This window comes from Syngnathoides biaculeatus, chromosome 13 (assembly GCF_019802595.1).
Source record: "Syngnathoides biaculeatus isolate LvHL_M chromosome 13, ASM1980259v1, whole genome shotgun sequence".
Classification (NCBI taxonomy): domain Eukaryota; kingdom Metazoa; phylum Chordata; class Actinopteri; order Syngnathiformes; family Syngnathidae; genus Syngnathoides; species Syngnathoides biaculeatus.
This window is the reverse complement of record NC_084652.1, coordinates 25,864,712-25,890,180: the sequence shown is the minus strand read 5'-3', so window position 1 is coordinate 25,890,180 and position 25,469 is coordinate 25,864,712. Positions and strand designations below refer to the sequence as shown.

Genomic DNA, 25,469 nt, shown 5'->3' with positions numbered 1-25,469 from the left:
TGCCTTTCATCCAGCCAACACAACGATTGCGCTGCAAGCCCGCTTGCAGGTGTCCTTCACCCACATAATATGCGTTGTTCATGACCGTGCGCCCTAAGTGTGGAAGTCTTGGTTGCTTTTCATCCAGCCAGCACAACCATTGCGCTGCAAGCCCGCCTGCGGGTGTCCTTCACCCGCATAATATGCGTTGTTCCTGCCCGTGCGCCCTAAGTGTGGAAGTCATGGTTACCTTTTATCCAGCCAGCATTACCAGTGCACTGCAACCCCGCTTATGTGCATCTTCCCCCCCACGCATTTTGAATGTCATTTCACCAGCAAGTCGCTGTCTTGTGTACAAAATAGGTACTGCACCCCCCTAAAGCGACCGCTGGAGCCACGCAAGGCGCCTTTGGGGTGCTCCTTTCCCCCTCAGAGGAACTGTCATGCTTGTGGGTGTCCTTCCCCAGCATAACAGCCCGCTCGTGGGTGTCGTTCACCCGCATTCATGCTCATGTACACTAAGTGTGGAAGTCATTGTTGTCATTCATCCAGCCAGCACAACCGTTGCACTTCAAGCTCGCTTGCGGATGTCCTTCACCCCCATAACATGCATTGTTCATGCCCACGCGCCCTAAGTGTGGAAGTCATGGTTGCCTTTCATCCAGCCAGCACAACCAGTGCACTGCAATTCCGCTTAGGTGCGTCTTTCCCCCGCTTCCCGTGTCTGGTTCATGCCCGCACCCTAAGTGTGGAAGTCATGCTTGTCATTCATCCAGCCAGCACAACCAGTGCACTGCAAGCCCGCTTCAGTGCGTCTTTCCCACCCCCCACCCACCCCGCATTGTGAATGTCATTTCACCAGCAAGTCGCTGTCTTGTGGATAAAATCGGTACTGCACCCCCCTAAAGCGCCCGCTGGAGCAACGCAAGCCGCCTTAGGGGTGCTCCTTTCCCCCTCAGAGGAACTTTAATGCTTGTGGGTGTCCTTCCCCAGCATAACAGCCCGCTCGTGGGTGTCCTTCACCCGCATTCATGCTCATGTACACTAAGTGTGGAAGTCATGGTTGTCATTCATCCAGCCAGCACAACTGTTGCACTGCAAGCCCGCCTGCGGGTGTCCTTCACCCGCATAATTTGCATTGTTCATGCCCCTGCGTCCTAAGTGTGGAAGTCATGGTTGCCTTTATTCCAGCCAGCACAATAAGTGTGGAAGTCATGCTTGCCTTTCATCCATCCAGCGCAACCATTGCACTGGAAGCCCGCTTGCGGGTGTCCTTCACCCGCGTAACATGCGCTGTTCATGTCCGTGTGCCCTAAGTGTGGAAGCCATGGGTGTCATTCATCCAGCCAGCACAACCATTGCGCTGCAAGCCCGCCTGCGGGTGTCCTTCACCCGCATAATATGCGTTGTTCATGCCCGTGCGCCCTAAGTGTGGAAGTCATGGTTACCTTTCATCCAGCCATTATTACCAGTGCACTGCAAGCCCGCTTATGTGCATCTTCCCCCACACGCATTGTGAATGTCATTTCACCAGCAAGTCGCTGTCTTGTGTACAAAATAGGTACTGCACCCCCCTAAAGCGACCACTGGAGCCATGCAAGCCGCCTTTGGGGTGCTCCTTTCCCCCTCAGAGGAACTGTCATGCTTGTGGGTGTCCTTCCCCAGCATAACAGCCCGCTCGTGGGTGTCGTTCACCCGCATTCATGCTCATGTACACTAAGTGTGGAAGTCATTGTTGTCATTCATCCAGCCAGCACAACCGTTGCACTTCAAGCTCGCTTGCGGATGTCCTTCACCCCCATAACATGCATTGTTCATGCCCGCGCGCCCTAAGTGTGGAAGTCATGGTTGTCATTCATCCAGCCAGCACAACCTTTGAGGAAGTCATGGTTGCCTTTCATCCAGCCAGCACAACCAGTGCACTGCAATTCCGCTTAGGTGCGTCTTCCCCCGCTTCCCGTGTCTGGTTCATGCCTGCGCACCCCAAGTGTGGAAGTCATGCTTGTCATTCATCCAGCCAGCACAACCAGTGCACTGCAAGCCCGCTTCAGTGCGTCTTTCCCACCCCCGCATTGTGAATGTCATTTCACCAGCAAGTCGCCGTCTTGTGGACAAAATCGGTACTGCACCCCCCTAAAGCGACCGCTGGAGCCACGCAAGCCGCCTTAGGGGTGCTCCTTTCCCCCTCAGAGGAACTGCGTTGCTCGTGGGTGTCCTTCCCCAGCATAACAGCCCGCTCGTGGGTGTCCTTCGCCCGCATTCATGCTCATGTACACTAAGTGTGGAAGCCATGGTTGTCGTTCATCCAGCCAGCACAACTGTTGCTCTGCAAGCCCGCCTGCGGGTGTCCTTCACCCGCATAATTTGCGTTGTTCATGCCCCTGCGTCCTAAGTGTGGAAGTCATGGTTGCCTTTATTCCAGCCAGCACAACCATTGCGCTGCAAGCCCGCTTGTGGGTGTCCTTCACCCGCATAACATGCGTTTTTCATGCCCGTGCGCCCTAAGTGTCAAAGTCATGGTTGTCATTCATCCAGCCAGCACAACCTTTGCGCTGCAAGCCCGCTGTTGAGATAGTGAACCTCCACTCACAATTTTACACATGCACACGTTTCTCGGAGCTCACGTACAGGACACACCTGGCCCTTTTCTCAGTTTTATAGACCAATTTGTCTACTCGATAGGGCCTAGTATTCTCGAGGTTTGGTTCTCCTGCAGTCACACAGATCCCCATTCACTCATTCCTCATGAGTGTGGGAGTTTTCTACTCACCGGAGATGCCTTTACTTCCTTCGGCTTCTCATCAACCCTCAGCCTCCAGACGCAAAGTCGATGCCCAGTCCCAGAAAGGGTCTCAAGTGCCGGTCTTTGCCTGGACGTCGACTCAGCCCCTGGTAACCTCAGTTATCTTGAGATACAGCTCGAAGGACCAAATAAATGTCAGGTTCACCAATCAGACATTTATTAAACAGGACAAAGAAGGAAGTAAAGAGACCAGTTCAAGTCTCGCGAGGACAGAGGAGAGGAACTGTCTCGTACAATTCACCACTGCACTCTCTGATTATCCTCTCAGCACCTCTATTTATTAAGTTTTAAGACGGCCCTAATTTATATGGATGTTACAAAAAGGAGACGGCAAACAAAACAGTTGGAAACAAGGTGTACATGTTTGTTCATGTGCGTGTGCATGTGTTGAAGATTGCTGAATACATGTGTGGTTATCATTTCTTTAACGGGCAGCAGTTCTAATAGTTCTGATGATTAGACGTTTTTGTTCTTGCTATCTACTGCTACGAGGATGCCACGTTATCTAGAGCGGAGCAAAGCATTTCTTTATTGGAAGCAGATGTATGATAATTATGAGCACAATTATTCCTACATGGATGCAATTCATAAAATTCAAGGTGATACTGACAGTATTTACCTTGAAATAAAAGCAATTTCAAGTCCAGGACCTGACAGAAAAATGAATGATATATGTCGAGCATTCACTAGATTACAAATATAAAGGCTTAACAGCACCACAGTGGCAGTTTCACACAGATCTTGGCCTGATGCTGAATCAGTATTTGACGAGTTTGTGTCCACTTTCTCCTCAGCTCAGACAGAGAACTAAAGGACTTTTTCCCAACATTCTTCCCTCCTGTCCCTAAACGCCACGCAAGCAGCAGCTGAATCTCCAACCATGGAGAACATGATGAGAATATCCAATGTTCAAAATCAACAACAGGAAGAGATCCAAAGACTGGAGATGGAAGAACAAATTTTAAAGGCTGAGAGAAAAGGAAATCAAAGCAGAGAACGCAAAGAATTGAGCCCAATTAATCGCAGAAAGTGCTGATAAAAAATTTAAGCTGGAAGGTAAGAGGAGAGAAGTAGAACGTCTCAAGGAATTTAAGGGGCATGTTGCAGCACAAGCAAGGTTGCAGGTTTATACAAAATCTGTCCACCTCCCACTTGTAGTGAACCCTTTAGTTGAGCTATTCTTTCCCACAGGTCATGTGCCTGTTTCCCAGGCTCTCTACATGCAACAAGCTACGCCGACTTCAGTTCTTCGTCCACAAAAGGATGAACCCAAACCACCACTGTCGGATTCCTCTGTACATCTCACAAATCCTGTTCTACAACCAGCCACGCCTTCGAATCCGGCTTTCTCCCATGACTCTTCCAATGAAGCTTTTTGTAAAATCAGTTAAAAAGTGGACAAACGAGGCAAAATTAGAACTTCAAAACTGCCCAGACTGGAGTGTAATTGAAAATTCAGCAGGCAGCCTAGATGAATGCATGGATATTGTTACCGCATATGTCATTTTCTATGAGTAAGTGTGTGTACTAAAAAAAAAAAATATATATATATATATATATATATATATATATATATATTATATATATATATATATATATATATATATTCACACGTTCAATAACAACAAGTCATGGTTTCAGCAAGACTGAGCCAACTCCGCCAGGCTAAAGAGATTGCATATCGTAGTGGCGACAGTGCCCTCTACAATTGTGCTAGAAAACCAGCAAATTAAATTAACATTACAAAGACGGACTTTGGAGTTAAACTTGAGAAACATCTTGTCGCTAATGACTCCAAATCAGTTTGGCACGGATTACAATCGCTCACTAATTACAAGCGACGTTCCCCCACAGTAGAAAACAAGAGCGGGCTACCTAATGACCTAAACAGCTTTTATCGCAGATTTGAAATAGATACTTCCACATCATACAACCACCAAGCCGCACCACTTTCCACTTCATCATTTAACATCCACGAAAGGGAATTAAACAGATCTTCAAACACCAAAAAAATCATCAAAGCACCGGGCCAAGACCTTGTGTCTCCATCCTGCCTCAAAGTCTGAGCAGACCAACTTGCTCCTGTCTTCACAAAGATCTTCAACAGGTCTCCAGAACTGTGTGAAATATCAACCTGCTTCAAACGTTCCACCATTCTTCCGGTGCCCCAAAAAACAACAGTCTCTTGATGACTACTGACCTGTTGCGTTGACATCTCCGATCATGAGGTCCTTTGAACGCCTTATGCTGGACCACCTCAAGAGTGCCACAGGTCCCCAGCTGGACCCACCGGAGTTTGCTTATCGAGCTAACAGGTCTGTGGATGATGCAGTCAACGTGGGTCTCCACTTCATCCTTGAACAATCTCGACAGCGCGGGTACCTATGTGAGGATCCTGTTCGTGGACTTCAGCTCTGCGTTTAACACAATCATCCCTGAACTCCTCTCCTCCTTTGCATGCGCGCATCGCCGTAAATAGTAAACGGGAAGTGCTGTGTAATTACATGTATATATCCATCCATCTATTTTCTTAGCCGCATGATAGTCTGCAGGAATGCTGGAGCCTATCCCAGCTATCAACGGGCAAGAGGACAGAATACACACACACAGACACGGGGAGAACATTCAAACTCCACACACGGAAGTCCGGGATTGAATAGCTGCGCCTTATAGCGTATGTTGTTGCTTTACCGTACCAGCACGAGAGGCTATTACCAGTAATGATTAAATGCGTGCAAATTTCCCCGCTGATGAATGAACCTCAACTGTGACAGCCACAGCTTTATCCTGTCTGGTTAACTCCATGGGAGGTTAAAGAAGGAGAAATTTGGGTGCATTTTCTCAGTTTTGTTACACAACACGTCGACATCTTCGCTTAGCTGGTACGAATGAACTGTAATGCTGTCAAGGATGTTTCTTCCGTGTTTGGCTCTGAAAGGTGGCACATATCCAGATTTTGCTGGATTTCAAATATGTTCTTTATTTTCAATTTTTATTTTCAATTAATGTCCAAAATATATGTATTAATAATATTACTTCACATTGGAGGGTTTATTGTACATATGAATTTTGGGGAGAGTCTTCCTTTAACATACATACATTCCAGTGTGCTTTATCGGTACAGGATCACCAAACAGAGTCTCACACTATGAAATTATAGTTCAACAAATGCGTACATCAGATAATTAATCCGCATTAATTGTCTGAATTTTACAATTACACACTTTCACACATATTTATATGTGAGAGTAAAAATTTACAAGTTGGAGGAAAAATGTAGAAACGCCTTGTGTACGACCTGTCCTCCAATGAGGATTTATCTCACTGCAGAATGCTATTAGCTGAGGAAAGCTCACAATAGTAGTTAATTGATTACTTTCAAAACAAGGTGTTTTGTCACCTGGTTATTCAATTTCGAAATTCCCGTTATTTCGTTTTTGTGAATGAGTGATTGAAATTTCATGACTCTTGGAAAATTGTGAAGTTCACTTTTATAACTACGACGTTATTCTTTGTTGCTAACGACCAAATAACGTCCCCTTCCCATTAATTGGCCTTATTGTGAAAGGTAAGAGCGGACCTAGTTGTCCTCACGCTAAATGACGTGCGAACATTTCTGTTGGCAGAGAGCAGGATGCTGTCAGGCAGAAAAAACATTCGGATCAAGCGACTGGCAACCGCATCTGCATCCTTTGTTTTCCTTGGTTAAACGTCAAGGTAACAACCGGTAAATAACGTTATCACCACGCTAACCTGCTTGTCGGCCTTAAATGTAATGAGAGAAAATGCATCATTCACGTTACACGGGACCTGGCTCTCTTCGTAAATGGCTGAAATGTCGGAACCAAAGCCATTGTTCTCAACTGTCACGACGACAATGGCTCATACAGGTTTATTTGACCCATGAGAATTTTATTATACTCACCAGAAGTAGCTCACGTGGTGAATGCAAGTTTTTAATGTATTCAAAGGTCTGCATGCGTGTGTGTGTATTGTTGCGCGACACCGTTAGCTTGCATATACGGTGGTACTGTGATGTTGGTGGGCTTTGGCATCGTGTTGCTGCATCACGAGCGCAGGTATAGTTGGTATTGTGTATGTACAGTATCAGCTGTTATCCAGCGTTCACCCAATGCCCACCCTATCTGCTCGCTTGGGTCCGACTGAGCTCCCGATTTCAAAATGCATGGACAACATCGATTTATGAGCAGCTGCTTATACAAGGTGGCCCCGACAGAACGATAGAACATAGCACATTTGTTACCCAACATACCTCTAAGGCTTCTGGGGTCCAGGCCGTTTTGTTGTTAAGGCAGAATATTTTTTTATGAAATGAACGACTATTTACTGATTTTGTCTCCCCAAATGAAATCTCGTATATTAGCCGTAAAAACATACAAACAAATAAAAGACAGTCCACACCCAAATTATAACACAACGGATTAATACCCATCCTACACAAGCAATAGTATTTTTTTAACCTCAGGGACGATGTACAGTCCCTACCAAAAGTACTGTATTGCAATGGCAAGGTTAACGCCTTTGTATTTGGATTCAGTGTTCCCCCATTACTTAATTAACAAAAATCTGGGAATAATGCATGCAGTATTAACACACACTGTTAGCATACGTGACAAAACATTTTAGCATGCTTATAAGCTACCATATGGTGGCGCTCACAGGGAGGAACAATTACTTTTCACATCTGCAAGCAGAAGAAGCTTAGGCAGGTAGTTACCTCTGATCTAAAAAAAAAAAAAAAAAAAGACTGGACAGCACAGACACATCGAGCGGTATGTCGATTGGTTGAAGCGAGTTGGCCGCCATCTTGGTACTCCCAACACGTGTGGAGGACATGATTTACAGGTCGGATTATGGCGGCTGGACAGTTTTTCAGTTCTGGTAACATGAAGGATTTTTAATTCGACTTGGTAAGCCAAAAAAGGCTTAGTGCAAAGGAAATACATAGAACACAGTGAATACCAAGAAACCTTGCATATTACATAGGGCCAGATTTCCGTTAACTTTTCCCAAAATATGCTGTGAAGCAATATCATCATAACATAGACAAAAACTATAAGCATTATTTGTTCTTAAAAACATTTAGTTTTAAGTCTGTCAGTTAGATATATTTTTGGAAATAAGGACTCGCAATGGGAAAATACATGTAAATGCATTGTTCATTTATTGTCTCTGTGATGTCTTATTTCAGACAGAAAATTTAAACTTTTTTCTTTGCATTTATCTTGAATTATGTTATAAATAAATTCAAATATAATATTCCACAATGTGGACTTTAACTATGTGTCTCTCATATTTACTGTCCATCCTGGTTCCTCCCGTCCAGATTCTTCCCAGTGCCACCACATCTGTCAGGCACATATTTTAGGCACGACATGGCCGCACTTTGTACATCACTCAGGGTCCCCTCGTGGCTTCTCAAGACACATTCAAGAATCCATATTTTGTTTATAGAAAGAGCATTGTTCAGAAGTCTGAAAACAGCACACAAAATACTATCAATTGTATTAATAAATGCAACATCGTTTGAAAATTAAAACAAGTACAAAATCTTCACCTGATTCTCAACTGTTTATTACTGGTAAAAAAAAAATACATTATGTACAAAATATATAATATTCAATTACCTCTTCAGGATCCGTTTGATATTTTCCTTGAGGGGTACCCATCCAACTTTCAACATTTGGAATTTCTGCAAATTAAAAAGAGGATGACAAAATTGGGAATTATTTTGTTGTTAAAATTAAAATCAAAATCTTTTTCCATACTTAATCATAGCAGTTCTGCAGAAGCACAGGGGTCTTCCATCACCTTCTGTTCAAGGACAATGAAATCGGCCAGATATTTTATCTGTACAATGTCGATCGATCTCCTCTTCTTGTGCTGCCCTGTGGTCTTGATGCCTACCGGTGTCCCTTAACTCAGTAAGCAGGATCATCCCTTTTTTGGAACACTGAACAACAACACATGCACAATGCAAAAGCACAAATATGACAAAAGGGTCTCAAGACGAGTTATTCATAGACATTTTTGGCTTACTTGCTTCTTACATGGGCCAACTCTCTTTGGAGGAATGGTTAGAGGCTCATGTTTGGTTGTGGATGGCTCGAGGTTGATGGTAGATGTCTTTGTTTTGAATATCTTGGGGTTCTTCATGGTAACAGTAGACCACCTGTTCCACTGCCTAAAACAGTATGAATAAAACAGAGTATCATAGTAACCAAATTTTGTGATTGTGCTCTTTGGGTCGGATTTATTCTTATAAAGTGCTTTAAACATCCTAGGTGCATGTCCACTGTAAGAGAGATAATCTAAAAAGAAAAATCCAGAAATCACAATGTATGATTTTTTTAATGATTTATTTGTGTGATACAGCTGCAAATAAGTATTTGAACACCTGTCTATCAGCTAGAAATCTGACCCTCAAAGACCTGTTAGTCCACCTTCAAAAGTCCACCTCCACTCCATGTATTATCCTGAATCAGATACACCTTTGTGAGGTCGTTAGCTGCATAAAGACACCTGTTCACCCCATACAATCAGTAAGACTCAAACTTGTAACATGGCCAAGACCAAAGAGCTGTCCAAAGACACCAGAGACAAAATTGTACAACTCCAAATGGCTGTAAAGGGCTACGGAGAAATTGCCAAGCAGCTTGGTGAAAAAAGGTCCACTGTTGGAGCAATCATTAGAAAATGGAAGAAGCTAAACATGACAGTCAATCTCAATCGAAGTGGAGCCCCAGGCAAGATATCATCTCGTGGGGTCTCAATGATCATTAGAAAGGTGAGGAATCAGCCCAGGACTACGCAATAGGACTTGGTCAATGACCTGAAAAGAGCTGGGACCACTGTTTCCAAGGTGACTGTTGATAATACACTAAGACACCATGGTTTGATATCATGCATGGCACGGAAGGTTCCCCTGCTTAAACCAGCACATGTCAAGGCCCGTTATAAGTTTACCAATAACCATTTGGAGAGGAGTCATGGGAGAAAGTTTTGTGGTCAGATGAGACCAAAATTGAAATTTTACTCATAATTCCACTAACCGTGTTTGGAGGAAGACGAATGATGAGTTCCATCCCAAGAACACCATCCCTACTGCGAAGCATGCTTTGGGGGTGTTTTTCTGCATATGGAACAGGACGACTGCACTGTATTAAAGAGAGGATGACCGTGGCCAAGTATTGTGAGATTTTTGGGAACAACCTCTTTCCTTGAGTCAAAGCATTGAAGATGGGTTGTGGCTGGGTCTTTCAACATGACAACGACCCGAAGCACACAGCCAGGAAAACCAAGGAGAGGCTCCGCAAGAAGCATATCAAGATTCTGGCGTGACCTTGCCATTCTCCAGACCTAAATCCAATAGAAAATCTTTGGAGGGAGCTGAAACTCCGTGTTTCTCAGCGACAGCCCAGAAACGTGTCTGATCTAGAGAAGATCTGTGTGGAGGAGTGGCCCAAAATCCCTCCTCCAGTGTGTGCAAACCTGGTGAACAACTACAGAAAACGTTTGACCTCTGTAATTGCAAACAAAGGCTACTGTACCAAATACTTTTCTCAGGTGTTCAAATGCATTTGTGCAGCTGCATCACACAAATAAATCGTTAAAAAGAAATCATACATTGTGATTTCTGGATTTTTATTTTTGGATTATCTCTCTCACAGTGGACATGCTCCTACGATGAAAATTTCAGACCCCTCCATGATTTCTTAGTGGGAGAACTTGCAATATAGCAGGGTGTTCAAATACTTGTTTTCTTCACTGTATTTACTTTGGTGGTCTTGCAGTGCAATTACAGCACTGGCATCGCTTTCCGAATCTTCCACTTCAGGAGGTTTTGGGTGCTGTAAAAAAATAAACCATGACCTGCAATATCACACCACTGAAAAGTTGATATAGTCATGACATAAATTCACTGAATTCCTGGACGCTTTAAAAAATTAAAACACCTGAAATTATACATTTATATAAAAAATACTACATCAATGAATTACACTGTTGATATGCATGCAGTGAGAGAATTAAATGAGACATCCCAATTATGATTCCAGCATACACAACTGGGGAAAAATAACTTACTGGTCACTTTTACTATATCTGTCTTATTCTGCCCCAAGGAAGTTGGGTGGGTACCATAACACACATGTTAAGAAAAAAGAAAAGATATTTTGGATTATTCATAAATGTAATCGGCACAGCCCGCACCCTTAATTGATGGAATTTATATCCTCAATGGTGGAGTTCAGTGTTTCTAGATATTTAAAATATATTTGGTTGTGTAGGAAGATTCCATCTACTAAAATTGTGTACCACTCTCAAGATGAACACATCTTTTCTTCGATGGATTTGCAGAGGTAGCTTTGCCTGCAAAATAAGTCAATATATTAATGTAAGTACCAGATTTTTCATTACACATTACCAGGATCCTGCCTGTTGACAGCTGGGATAGGCTCCAGCTCTCCTGCGACCCTCGTGAGGTTAAGCGGCTAAGAAAATGAATGAATGGAATTTAAAAAAACTATCATTGAAAAGAGCTTTAAAAACCCCTTAAAATTTTACATAAATTATCTCAGCAGCTCAAACAACAAAAGTTATAACCATTTAAAGATTCGTAATTTGGGCTAATTATGGTATTGGTAAAACAGAAACTAACAATAAGTTGTGACTTTCCCGGTTATAGGATCTTTAAAATATCATGACTTTTTTTTGTTTCTCAACGATTCTTGATTATTACCATTTGCACTTATTTTCATTATAATTGCATCTAATTGCATACAAAGCACCAAATTTGGCAATTTTACAGATTTTGCAATGTGACCAACATTTTTGCGAGTGTCAAAAAAACAGTGCAAGAAGTCATATCATTTTCATATTTCACTTATGCATCTACTACTACTATATATTTTACTTACTTTGACATTTATAAGCACAAATAAAATAAATGAAGTAATTTGGAAAAAAATATATACAGACCGACAGGTTTTGATCAAGGTTTTAAATGGAGAAAAGTGTCGAATAAAAAGTACTATATGGGTGGTCGCCTAGTTATGTTATCGCCACGAAGCCGTGGTAGCTAGCTGGCTAGCTAGCTGCACATTCAAGGGTTGTGATGATAAACTAAAAAGCCGCCCGAAGGCGAACACATGCTTTTTAGCACGTTCCCTACACCACTCATGACATACGCCATAGGTGGTGTGTGGAAAACGTTAATCTATTGCCTATTGCCTTCATAGCAAGAAAACTGGAGGCTTCTAGACTCACAGCAACAACCTCCATTTTTTTTTTTAATTAAAGGATATGACACATTTTCTTCTTCTCCTTCAGTAATTGCTTCAGCATACAACTCACCGCCACCTGCTGGCAGGCGAAACATGCCACACCCACAGAACAGTTGAAAATGTTAAGTATGGGTACCTCTGCAAACTTTAATACTCAAACTTGAAAAAAAACATGTCAGCCAGTTATTTTTGTTGGTCATGTTGGTACTCAAGATCCAATGGATGAAAATGCAGTTGATTGAGTGGTTTTCACAACCCGCATCATTAAAACTGTGCAATAATGGTTCAAATCCGGATTTGGTCAGATGACTCCTCCTTGGTCTGTTTGGGCATTTGGTTTATAGTGATTGAAGGTTTGTGAACGTAGTGCCCTCTTCAACACATTGACAGCTAGTTTCCGATTTTTCAAGATGTAGGCTTTATAATAGTGGCTTGTCTTACATGATGGACTTGCCCTATTTCGAAATCTCCATATTCATGACACTATTTATATATGTAACTAATACTTGATGCATTTTATTACGCGACTTCAGCATGTGTATTAACTCTGATGTTGCTTGAAAATTGTTCTACAGAAATTTTCTGTACAAATTCTGTAGAAATTTTAGATCAAGCGCTGTGCCACTCTGTTCTTCAAAACTTTCTACAGAATTTCTGTAGAAACATTTTGTTATATCAAAATTCTATAGAAAGTCATACCAGACGTTCTGCAGAGCAAGTTGTTCTGTACAAATACTATAGAAATATGAGATCAAGCAATGTGCCACTTTCTGTTCTTCAAACCTTTCTATAGAATTTCTACAGAAACATTTTGTTCTATAGAAATTCTACAGAAAATCACTGCCAAAGTTCTATAGAAAGAGTTGTTCGAGACAAATTCTATAGAATTCAATAGGGTTCTATACAATTTCTATTGAAATTTCTTAGCAGGGCATGTATGCTGTGTTTAACTTTCTTGGACAAGTCACACATTGGCAAATGTTGCAACTCAGTATGCACAAATGGTGCACCATATTGTAATGTACCCTGTCTAATGTGGCACCTTGTCTATTTAGGAGAAATTTTAAGATCTTAACAATTGTGAAAATACAGTAAATAAAAAAAAAAAAAAAAAAGATACCAAAATCCGCAACTATGCCGTAAATGGTCAACCATGAGCGAGCAAGGACACAATGTACTGAAAACATTTTGGTTTCAAATCAAAAGATGAATTGGAGACAAATGTTCAGAATTACAGCTTTTAATTCATGGTATTTACATCTAGGTATGTTACTGAAGAAAGGGCTATTTGTTTGAAGGCACCCACTTTTCAATTGAGCTAAAGTATTGGGACATGTACTCACAATCACACTTAGGCGCAATTTAGTTTTTTTCTGTGTGGGAAGAAACCGGAGTGCCCGGCCGGAGAAAACCCACGCAAACACGGGGAGAACATGCAAACTCCACACAAGTAGGGCCGGGAATTGAACCTTGGTCCTTAGAACTGTGGGGCCAATGCTCCAACCATTTGCTCCACCATTTCACATGATCGTAAGTTGGTCTTACTGTTCTTTAGATGTGAGAAAAACTGCTCTCGTGCATATGTAGAGCCAAACATTGTTAATACAGCAATACTCTCATAGTGTAGTGTGTGATATGTGATGGGAAGCGCTTCCAAGTTTTGACAATCAGCTGGTTTGCGTGGTTTTTTTTTTTCATTTCTGTCCACTTGTGTTGCCTCGCCAACTCTGCTTGCTGCTGTGCAAGTCTTTGTAAGTCTTCATTCAGTTACTTTAACTAATTCACCTAGATGTCTTAGGTCTTCAGTTCAGCAGCTTGTAGCTCAAAATCTCTGACGGAGACACCGGGGATGTAACTCAGGTCAGGGCTGTCCACTGCATGATCATGTGGATTGGTGATCAACTTAAAAAGAGTGCGCTCGCGAAATTCTCCAAAGCGCACTTTGAATGACTGACTGAGATTAGATGTGAAGCCTGCTAGCTGCTTGAAGATCACGATGTTGAGCAGGGTTACTTGCTGTGCATGCATCTTTAAACTCTCCCAGTTTTTCAAAGTGTGGTAAATGACATGTTTTAATGTCTACGTGGAAAAGTTCTTGCTTGTTTTCAAAAGTAAACTGCTTTCTGCAGGGTTAAGATTGTATTTCATTGAGCTGCTTTGTCAGTCATGTCAAATCCGGATTTTGCTCAGACCTGCCACAAAACTGCTGAGCACCTTCCCCCTTGACAACCAATGTACGTTGCTTTGCAGAATTGGACCAGGATAATTATTCTCAACCTCATCCAACAGTGTCTTAAACTAGCATCATTTAAAGCTCGGGCAACAACAAAGTTGACCACCCGAACAACAAGTAACATCATGTATAAAAATAAAAATAAAAAATAAAAGTACAATTAAAAACAACATACAGTGCGAGAAATTAAAAGTTGAAATACTCTAAAAAAACATGCGAAAATCAAAGTTTTCAACCCAGTGTGATGGACTGAGCGCTCCCCTGTGCTGAAAAGTCTCCTTGTGATTAATGCGCATGCGTTACTAACAGGGGAACACTGGGTATGTAGTAGACACTTACTGGGAAATCTCCCGGTCTCATTGTTCCCCTTCTTCTACATAGAGGTAGCTAACATACGTTATATCCTGACCCTAACCTAACTTTAAAACAAAAGTTAATAAAAAGATATACACATATTCGTACGTTTGCTGTGTTCGTCTTTCTGAGACATCCACAGTGTTATGTGTGAATTTAGACTAACGTCCCCTTAGTTCAAACCAGCAAAATACGACAAGGCATTGGCAAGGTATTGCGTTTCTGACAATTTAATCTCACACACATCAACACAACACAAACATGATAAAATAGCTAACACAAAATAGGCCTTCAAGAACAGAGTAGTTGAGCCACAACGGCGAATACGCACCAATGTTGAACGAGTGTTCCCAAACAAGCAAATGTTTGTCCCAGCCGGTATTCCAAGTTAGTGAAAATTCCAGCTGGTCCAAAATCGAAGGGCAGGAGGTGTCCGTGTAGTTAGTGTTCCAAGCAGCGTAGTTTTGAAACATTTCAAACACATAATAGCGAACATGAACACTCGGCGACAAGTTAATAAAAAAATATACGTGCATGCGCGTTAATCACAAGAAGACTTTTCAGCACCGGGAGCGCTCAGACCATCACACCGCATTTAAAGGGGAATTCTGGTGGTTTGCAATAATAATGTATCCATTAGGTTATGTAGTCTGGACTCTATCTTGACAATGTGATGTTACATCCTCTCTCAGTGGTTTGAGAAGATTTTTATCGACAATTACGAATTTTCAGGGGTACTGCCATATTTGAGAGTCACATGACCTACGTGGGCGGGACGTGACGTCTTACGTGCCTTTCCAAACGCTCGATTACATGGGACACCATTATGCCCAGCGCTGATTTCTCATATTTATCCTCATCTGATGAAGGAATAGCAGTATCGGTTGATTGGGAAGACTGAGGAATACTTCCATACAGATTTGACGGGTTAGGGTAGGGTTAACATTATACTTCAGGACACAGTATACTCAATTTACCAGTCGATCTATGTTCCCACCGTCATCTATAGTCACAAGCTGTGGGTCGTAACAGAAAGAACAACATCCAGGATACAAGTGGCCAAAATGAGTTTCCTCCGCAAAATGTCCAGGCTCTCCTTTACAGATAGGGTGAGAAGCTCAGTCATTCGGGAGGGGCTTATGTTGAGTCGCAGCTCCTCCGCATTGAGAGGACCCAGATTAGGTGGCTGAAGCATCTGATCTGGATCCCTCCCAGATGCCTCCCTGGTGAGGTGTTCCGGAGACGACCCACTATATATGTATCCAGGACACACTGGAGATACTGTCTCTCACCTGGCTTGGGAACACCTCAGGATCCCTCAGGAAAAGCTGTATGAAGTGGCTGGGGAAAGAGTAACCTTGCTAAAGCGACCGCGACCCAACCCGGAAAAGCAGAAGAAGATGGATGGCTGCGCACAAAATAGCACCAACTATAAAGATAGAATTTATGCTGATCTGTTCGGCTTGACCCCTATCGGCAAATTATTCGGATTTTCTGGTGAGCATTTGATTCTCTTTGTCATACTGTGATTCAATCAGTGACATTTAGTCCTCTTCATCATCGTGTACAGTATTTCCATTCATCCATCCATTTTCAGAGGTGCTTATCCTCACAAGGATTGCGGGAGTTCTGGAGCCAATCCCGGTTGTCATCGAGCAGGAGGCAGGGTACATCCTGAAGTGGTTGCCAGGGCAGATGGAAACAGACAAGAGTCGCACTCACAATCACATCTCAGGGCAGTTTAGAGTCTCCAATTAAGGCATGTCTTTGTGAATATGGGAGGAAACCAGAGTGCCCGGAGAAAACCCAGGCAGGCACGGAAACTTCACACAGGTAGGACCAGGATTTGAACCCTGGTCCTCAGAATTGTGAGGCCAATGCTCGAGGCTGCACCGCCGTGTACAGTATATTTGAATCCAAAATTTTTCACCTTATATTGTTTTTTGACGTAGTACTATAAATACCAATGGTTATAGCATTGGTTTGGTAAACCAGGGGTCGTGAGTTCGCTTCTCACTGGGGCCTCCACTCCTCGAGAGGGGTTGCAGCCGGAAGGGCCTCTGGCATAAAAACTGTGCCAACCAAACCAAATACCTGACTCCCAATAAAGTTTAAAAAAAAAAAAAAACATGTCGACGGTGTGACTGAGACAGACAAAACTTAATGCTTGGATCAGATCGCAAAACAGATTTCACAATTGCACAATGTCAGACTACAACAATACATTATAGTATTCTGATACCATCGTATCCCGTCTTTTACAAACTCGTCTTGTTTACTCAAATGCAACTGGATGCGTACATTACCATGATGATGACAGGAATAGATTACAAATTTATTAAGTTGTTGGAAAAAAAATAATAAAATAAGGAAAAATGTGCTGGTCATCACCAATGCTCGGCAGAGGATGTTAATTCACGAATTGCTAAGAGGTATGGTCACGTACTTTTAACCTAGCAAGCTAGTGGTATTAGCAACTTCTGTATGCCCCAAGATAGCTGGGACAGGCTCCAGGACCCTTGTATGGATAAGTGGCTCAGAAAAAGAATGGTTGGATGGATGGATGTAAAAATCCCACACCATTGTGTCAAATCATGCTCTAAAGAACAGTGTCTGCACCATAATTTAATTACAGTAATTTAATTAACAGTTTTTATTGGGCTGGGGAATTTATCAATTTTAATCAACTGTTGATTTCATAATTTTTCAGGATGATTATCTTTTCAATAACATTTTTATTTAATAGCTTCACAAGTTTAAACAAACACTGATTCGTGATTATATGTCATCAGACTCAGAATCAGATTTAATGGCCAAATACAGTAAAGAAAATAAGTATTTGAACACCCTGCTATATTGCAAGTTCTCCCACTTAGAAATCATGGAGGGGTCTGACATTTTCATCGTAGGTGCATGTCCATTGTGAGAGAGATAATCTAAAAAGAAAAATCCAGAAATCACAATGTATGATTTTTTTAATGATTTATTTGTGTGATACAGCTGCAAATAAGTATTTGAACACCTGAGAAAACCAATGTTAATATTTGGTACAGTAGCATTTGCTTACAATTACAGAAGTCAAACGTTTCCTGTAGTTGTTCGCCAGGTTTGCACACACTGCAGGAAGGATTTTGGCCCACTTCTCCACACAGATCTCTACATCAGACAGGTTTCTGGGCTGTCGCTGAGAAACACGGAGTTTCACCTCCCTCCAAAGATTTTCTATTGGGGTTTAAGTCTGGAGACTCCCTAGGCCACGCCAGAACATTGATATGCTTCTTACGGAGCCACTCCTTGGTTTTCCTGGCTGTGTGCTTCGGGCCGTTGTCATGTTAAAAGACCCAGTCACGACCCATCTTCAATGCTCTGACTGAGGTAAAGAGATTGTTCCTCGAAATTTCACAATACATGGCCATGGTCATCCTCTCCTTAATACAATGCAGTCATCCTGTACCATGTGCAGAAAAACACCCCCAAACCATGATGCTACCACCCCCATGCTTCACAGTAGGGAGGGTGTTCTTGGGATGGAACTCATCATTTGTCTTCCTCCAAACACATTTCCTGGAATTATGACCAAAAGTTCAATTTTGGTCTCATCTGACCACAAAACCTTCTCCCATGACTCCTCTGTATCATCCAAATGGTTATTGGCAAACCTAAGATGGGCCTTGACATGTGCTGGTTTAAGCAGGGGACCCTTCCGTGCCATGCATGATTTCAAACCATGACGTCTTAGTGTATTACCAACAGTCACCTTGGAAACGGTGGTCCCAGCTCCTTTAAGGTCATTGAACAAGTCCTGTCGTGTAGTCCTGGGTTGATTCCTCACCTTTCTAAGGATCATTGAGACCCCACAAGGTGATATCTTGCATGGGGCTCCACTCCGATTGAGATTGACCGTCATGTTTAGCTTCTTCCATTTCCTAATAATTGCTCCAACAGTGAACCTTTTTTCCCCAAGCTGCTTGGCAATTCCTCTGTAGCCCTTTCCGGCCATGTGGAGTTGTACAATTTTGTATCTGGTGTCTTTGGACAGCTCTTTGGTCTTGGCCATGTTACAAGTTTGAGTCTTACTGATTGTATGGGGTGGACATGTGTCTTTATGGAGCTAACGACCTTGCAGAGGTGCATCTGATTCAGGATAATACATCGAGTGGAGGTGGACTTTTCAAGGCGGACTAACGGGTCTTTGAGGATCAGAATTCTAGCTGATAAACAGGTGTTCAAATACTTATTTGCAGCTGTATCATGCAAATTGTTAAAAAAATCATACATTGAGATTTCTTGATTTTACTTTATAGATTATCTGTCTCACAGAGGAGATGCACCGACGATGAAAATTTCAGACCCCTATCACGTACCATCAGAAACGAGAGTAGGACCCAAATGCAGGAACTCGGAAGACGCAAGGTAGTTCAAGAAGAGACACGTTTATTGTATGCAGAGGTCGGGGATCGAGCAGGCAGTCCGGTGCAGTAGCGGAGAGAGCAGATGAGCGGACAGGCAGGAGTCGGTACATGGGAGAACAATCAGCGCAGGCAGAAGTATCGAAGGAGTCAGGCTTACGGGGTTGGTCGGAGAACGGACGAAGGTCGGTACACACAGGTTCAATCTGGAATACGAGAGTGCTGGAACGGGACATAAAGCTCAACGAACTGGCCGAGGACCAGTCGTCACCGGGTCCTATATATACGGGGGATGATCAGGCCGCATGAGGCACAGGTGTGTGCCTCCCAATTAGCGCAGCCGCACGGGCACCCGCACAGCTCGTGCTGAAGCAGCAGGATCATGACAACCCCTCCATGATTTCTAAGTGAGAGAAGTTCCAACATAGCAGGGTGTTCAAATACTTGTTTTTTTCACTGTATGTAACAACAGACAAGAAATTTGTCACGGGAGTTGGTGCCGCCCTGGTATGACATTCATGCTGAGTACTGAGAAGAAGAACAAACAAACTAAAAAGAACAAAGAACAATATACATTCAATTCATAGGAAACAATTCCTGATAAGAGTCATCATCAGAGTCAGAATCACAGTTGTGCAAAGATTCAGAGTTTTCTAGCATCTCATAGCAGTGACCAGAGGGGAGCTACAGCGAAGAAAATAAGCTTACCCCTATTCAAGCAGCCACCCTCTCGCGATCGACCAGCGGCGCGGTGCGGGCCGGGGGTTTGGATGGCGGGGGTCCACGCGTGCATCGCCACAACTGCCGTAAATAGGAAGGCGGCTTCCTAGAACGTGCCTTTGTGTGTGTGCGCTCAACGTATTGGTCACACCTGAATCAAGTGACAATGTGGATGATAGTCTAGTCTTTCTTTTTTTTTTTTTTTTCTGGGCACGCTGTCACACGATTAACCAAAACTGCCTCGCGATCGACGCGTTGAGCACCCTTGGTGCAACTGAATTTCCTCTGACATGGCTCATGATGTGGATGACTTTCGGCATAAATGCGCTGGCAGTACGTGAAGCAGCTCGGAACATGTGCTTTTGGCATCAGTTCCGAACATGCTCAGTAAGGTTAACTTGCCTTTCCTGTTTACGGGTGAATACTGATTGTTTAGAAGCAGGCTTGTTTAGTTTACAAAGTTTATGAAATAAACACAAATAAATGTCAAGGCTACACAAAATAAGCGATATCTTTCAATATCTATTTTTTCTACTCGTTACACATTTTATGTGTGTGATTTTTCGTGCCTGACTGTGCAGATTTGCGAGCGTGGTGGCGCGTGAGAGCGATTGTGCTCGTCAAATCACTGTGACTGTTCTTGTGACTTTTTGGGCACTCTGTTGGGTGGAGCCCATAGAACAGTTGTCCTGGGCCCGCCGGCATGGGTAGCTAGCACAAGGCGGCCCCATTGGGTCTATTTCCCCCTGCCAGCTGTCTTTCCAAGTTGTCACAAGGCCTCTCTCTTGTTGTCAGCTGCCCTCTCACAGCAGTCACTGGTTCCCCAGATGATCAGATGTATTATATCAGACTAGGTGTTAATATCCCTCTATTCATGCATATTTTAGGTTCCGATGAGGCTCTGTAGGCTGTTCAATTAAGTGATGGCACCGTACGGTTTATGAAGTGGGCTTCCTTCTGTTATCAACCATTTCACTAATAGGCCCACGACACTCGAGAGAGTTCAGGAGTGAATCCCAGCATCCTCTAGGTGGTATCAAATCTCTTCAATGCCCAAGTGGGGTCTTTTCTCTTTATCCACAGCGACTGGCTGGCATTTTCCGCCGCCTTGGAGAGATCTCTGACTGCCTGCTGATGGGCCTTCCCTCGGACTCCCATCTCTCTGAGTAGCCTAGATTTTGAGGAGGCTATAAACCCTCTCTGACACACACATCACATTTTCAACTTTATTGAACACGATTGGCACTTACTTGAAAAGTGACAACACCTCCCTCAGTAGCCACTCCTGCAAAAATATGCAAAAACCTGAAACGGTTACTTTGGTATGAGGTGATAGTTTTTTTAATGGGTGAGTCTCATGATGATGCTCTATAAGGTTTGTGCACGCCGGCAGAGTAGACAACACGTCAACATAACAGCTTTGCAACCAGGCCATGCCCATTTGCTGGGGTGGTGCAAATTGGTCATCACAAAGGAAATAGATTCATCTTTATTTGCCAAGGATGTCAAAAACATAATTTGTCAACAGTTGTTGAAGCCGGTGTCGTACACCAACAAAAGTAGTTAACTGACAGACCACACTTAGACATAAAGGCATTGAGAGAGAGTGAGAGAGAGAGCGAGTGAGAGCGATAGAGAGAGAGAGAGAGAGAGAGAGAGAGAGAGAGAGAGGAAACCCCCCCCCAAAAAAAAAAAATGAGGCAAGGTAGGATTGTGGACTCTAGGACCTCAGGCCCCAACTCATCTTTTTAATCCTCCACAAACACCAGTGAGATGGACTACCCCCCTCCCCACTTTAAGGTTGAGGGGATAAATCTGAGTTTCCCTTCCCCTGTTGGATCGCACAACTTCATAATCAATAATCAACCGTCTGTCGTGACCACAAAGCGTACCCTGCAACATTGCGAGTAATTTAAAGGTCGAGAAAGGAAGCAATACAATAACCTTTTGTCCCTGTGTAAATCGCCTGATCTTATTTCCTCTGTTGAATAGGAACTGCAGACACTCCTGGGCCCGAAGCAAGTTTTGTATGAGGAGGTCCAGAACACCACATGACCTTCTCCCAAGTAGCAGTTTGAAGGGAGAAAAGCCTGCGGCGGCCTGAGGTACCTCCCGCACCCCAAAAAATAGCTACCTACCAATTTATCCTAGATATGGACATCGCCATGTACAAATTTACAAATCATGACTTTTCAAGTTTTGAAGAGGCCCTGTAGCTCAGTGGTTAGAGCACTGGTTTGGTCAACCAGGGGCTGTGGGTTCATATCCCACTGGGGCCTCCACTTCCTGAGAAGGGTTGTGTCAGGAAGGGCATCCGGCATAAAAATTGTGCCAAACATATATGTGCGTTCATCTGAGATGACACGCTGTGGCGACCCCGAAAGGGACAAGCCGAAAGAAACTTACTTTTACTTTTCAAGTTTTGTTCAGAGTTTCGACAAGTCCAACCTGAAACAGTTTGTGTTTGCTTTGCAGTTTTTAAAGGCTACCTCCCTAATTGCTACGTTCGCATATCATTGGGTGGAGCAAATTTTTGTTGTTAATCAAAACATCCCAGTCAGTCACAAACATTATAGGTACGTCACTTCCTTCTCAGAGATAATCCTCGGGTGTGATTCTGTGATATTCGCGCATTAAAATTCAGAAAATCTCATAAAAATTTGACTTGTGTGATAAATTATCGCATTGACATATCGCATTTAATGGAGAGGTTCAAATAATCTGACAAAACAGACTGCTTTGGTTTGTTGATAACAACCGCCATGTTTGCTTGTCAACCCACAGATCGACCTACTTTTGGCAGTGAGGTATGTCGTGAATCGTGTATGTGGTCTGCTGGGCCATCCATAAAAATATTTAGGTTTCCCGTAACCCGACCGACCGTAAATATTCATAAGCAAATAAAATTGACGAAGTCGTTTTTTTTTTTTTGTTTGTTTTTTTTTTTTACATGTAGGGGACCTAAGTCCGGACAAGAGACGTAACCTGGGTCCTAGGGACGTAACCTGGGTCCTGTCTCCAATATTAACCAATCGGGAAGTGATTTTCTCACCATCTACCTCATGCTATCGGCGACAATTTTGTTTTCGTAAATGGATGAGAATCCGTAATAACTATAGTAAAAAAATTATATAAAGTTAAAAATAGATGGGCAATGAAGCAATCAACAGTCTTTTAATCAAAATGAGGATTGCTCTTGATAAAAATAAATATTTGATCCTGGATAATTGTATCTTCTGTCCCATTTCATTCATTTTTTTTTTTTTTTTTTTTTTTTTTTTTTTTTTTTACAGCCATGAAATATTACCAAGGTGTTCTAGAGTCTGTATATTACTTCAAAACATCCCCAAAGAGGAACGACAACTTAGTAGAAGTCCAAAAACTGTTAGATGAGCATATCTAAAATGCAGAAAAGTTCACCAAGCCTGTTGGATGAGCTTCCATCAGGCCCTAGAAGCTATATTCAGAACACTAGAACCTTCTGACAGTTTAAAACAGTGCATCTGACCCAAAGGCAAAAGGTGTCTGTAGAAAGCCAGTTAGTGAAACAGTAACTGCACAGTGAAATGATTATTTCAACACATGGAAGACAAACACAGTGAGAGTTAAAGTATTACCTGTTTATTTCTTTGTCACATGCATTAGAATTACTGCAACATGAATACGTGTAATAAAAAGTATATATGAAAAATAATCTCATTGTTGTCTATAAAAATCTCATCAGTTTTTGGGAAAATCACATTGGTTTTGAACTTGTTGAGATTTTCTCTCAATTGGTAAACTGCTCCAGGATTATCCCTGCCTTCTGATATATTTTTGGGAGAAACTCATTGCTTTGGCTGCGTCCGTCGGTTGGAGAAGGAGAGTCGTTGACGCAGACTGCTGGAACTGGGACAGGATCTCATGCGATAGCGCAGCCAAGCCAAAGAACCACAGATGTTGCATTTGAGAATGAGATGCATAAATAAACTATTTCTTCCAGGTCTCTGTTCTTTCCAACGCTAGATCTCTGCTGACTCGCCCCATGCAATACAATGCCATGAAAAAGTATTTGCCCCACTCCAATTCAGTTTTGTTTGTATATCACACAGAAAAGTTTAAAATCAAACCAATTTTAATATCACTGAGACAACCCGAGAAAATAAAAAATGCAGTTTTCAAATCACAATTATATTTATTAAGGCACAAAAAAAATTCAAACCTTTCTGACCCCCTGCGAAAACGTAATTGCATCCCCTACATTTTAAACCATAAAGTCATTGTGACTAACTACAAATTTGGGAAAGGTGACTTCAATTTCACAAGCCACACCCAAGCCTGATAACCATCATACTTGTTGAATCAAGAAATCGCTTAAATAGAATCTGTAAGAGAACCAATGCATCTTGCCACAAGCCAAAGAAATTCAAGAAGAAATGAGGAAAACAAGTGATTGAAATCGATCAGTCTGAAAAAGGTTACAATGCCATTTCCAATGCTTTGGGGCTCCAGCAAACCTCTCTCAAAGCCATTATCCACAAATGGAGAAAACTGAGAACTGAGAACAGTCGCACGACCAACTAACATTACTCCAAGATTGCGACAACCATCCACGAGGTCACAAAAGAACCTTGAACATCTAAAAACCTGCAGGCCTTGCTGCCCTCAGTTAAGGTCAGTGTTCATGACTCCACCATAAGAAAGACACTGACCAAAAACGACATCTATGGTAGAGTTCCCAGGAGAAAACCCCTGCTGTCAGACAAGAATACTAAGGCTTGTCTCATATTTGACAAAAAACATATTGATGATCCTCAAGACATTTGGAGAAATATTCTGTTAACTGAAGTAAAAATGTAAACTTTTTGGAAGGTGTGCGGCCCGTTACATCTGGCGTAAAAACGGCACAGCATTTGATCAAAAGAACATTATTCCAAGAATGAAGCATGGGGGTGGCATTTTGACGATCCGGGGCTGCTTTGCTGCCTCAGGACTTGAACAACTTGCTCTGATTAATGGGACAATGAATTGTCTGTGTACCAGAAAATCCTGAAGGAGACGGTCCGGCCATCAGTTGGTGCTGTCTAACTCAAGTGCTCTTGGATCATACAGCAGGACAACAATCTGAAACACACCAGCAAGTCCACATCTGAATGGCTCAAAAACAAAACAAAAAAAAACTTGAGGTTTTGGCGTGGCCAAGTAAAAGTCCAGATTTAAATCCATTTGAGATGCTGTGGTGTGAGCTTAAATGGGCAGTTCATGAAAGAAAACCCTCCTATATGGTGGAGTTTAAACAAGTATGAAAAGGAGAGGGATAAAATTCCTCCAGAGTGATGTGAAAGACTTGTCACCAATTATCACTAGCGCTTGATTTCAATTGACCCCTCCGTGGATATTGCGCAATCCGCGTCACTGACCAATCAGAGGCCAGAGATCTGCATAAACCAAAGCCCGTTTTTGCTCCCGCCATTTTCTCAGACAACATTGCATGGTCCAGTATAGATTTGGTTAGCGTTTTATCGCGTATTTGGGTTATTTAACAAAAAATATGGTTAAGAGGTGTAGTCACGGACTTTGTAATAGTGACGACAGGTATTCTGAAAGGCTAGTTGGTGGAGTTCAATTCGTACCCTTTCCAAAACCGAAGACCCAGTACGAAAAATGCCTTCGATGGATAAAACTTT

At 42.6% G+C, this 25,469-nt stretch overlaps 1 protein-coding gene and 1 long non-coding RNA gene across 4 annotated transcripts in view; one reads left to right on the top strand and one right to left on the bottom strand.

The window, feature by feature from the left end:
- Positions 1-6,388: 6,388 nt before the first annotated feature.
- Positions 6,389-25,469, top strand: part of fam110b (family with sequence similarity 110 member B) — a 74,989-nt gene continuing 55,908 nt past the window's right edge. Inside the window, exons 1-3 of one of the 3 annotated variants that reach the window (XM_061838391.1) lie at positions 6,389-6,499; positions 21,796-21,908; positions 22,588-22,610. The gene's annotated coding sequence lies outside the window, so the exon portion shown is untranslated. Of the gene's footprint in view, positions 6,510-21,795; positions 21,909-22,587; positions 22,611-25,469 lie in introns of all 3 variants that reach the window. The other 2 variants (XM_061838389.1, XM_061838390.1) reach the window with 2 other exon arrangements.
- On the bottom strand, positions 8,099-11,347 carry LOC133510476 (uncharacterized). Its single transcript, XR_009797619.1, has 5 exons — positions 10,581-11,347; positions 8,854-8,987; positions 8,572-8,756; positions 8,431-8,495; positions 8,099-8,277 (listed from the first exon to the last, which is right to left on the bottom strand). It is a non-coding gene; the product is annotated as an uncharacterized LOC133510476 (long non-coding RNA).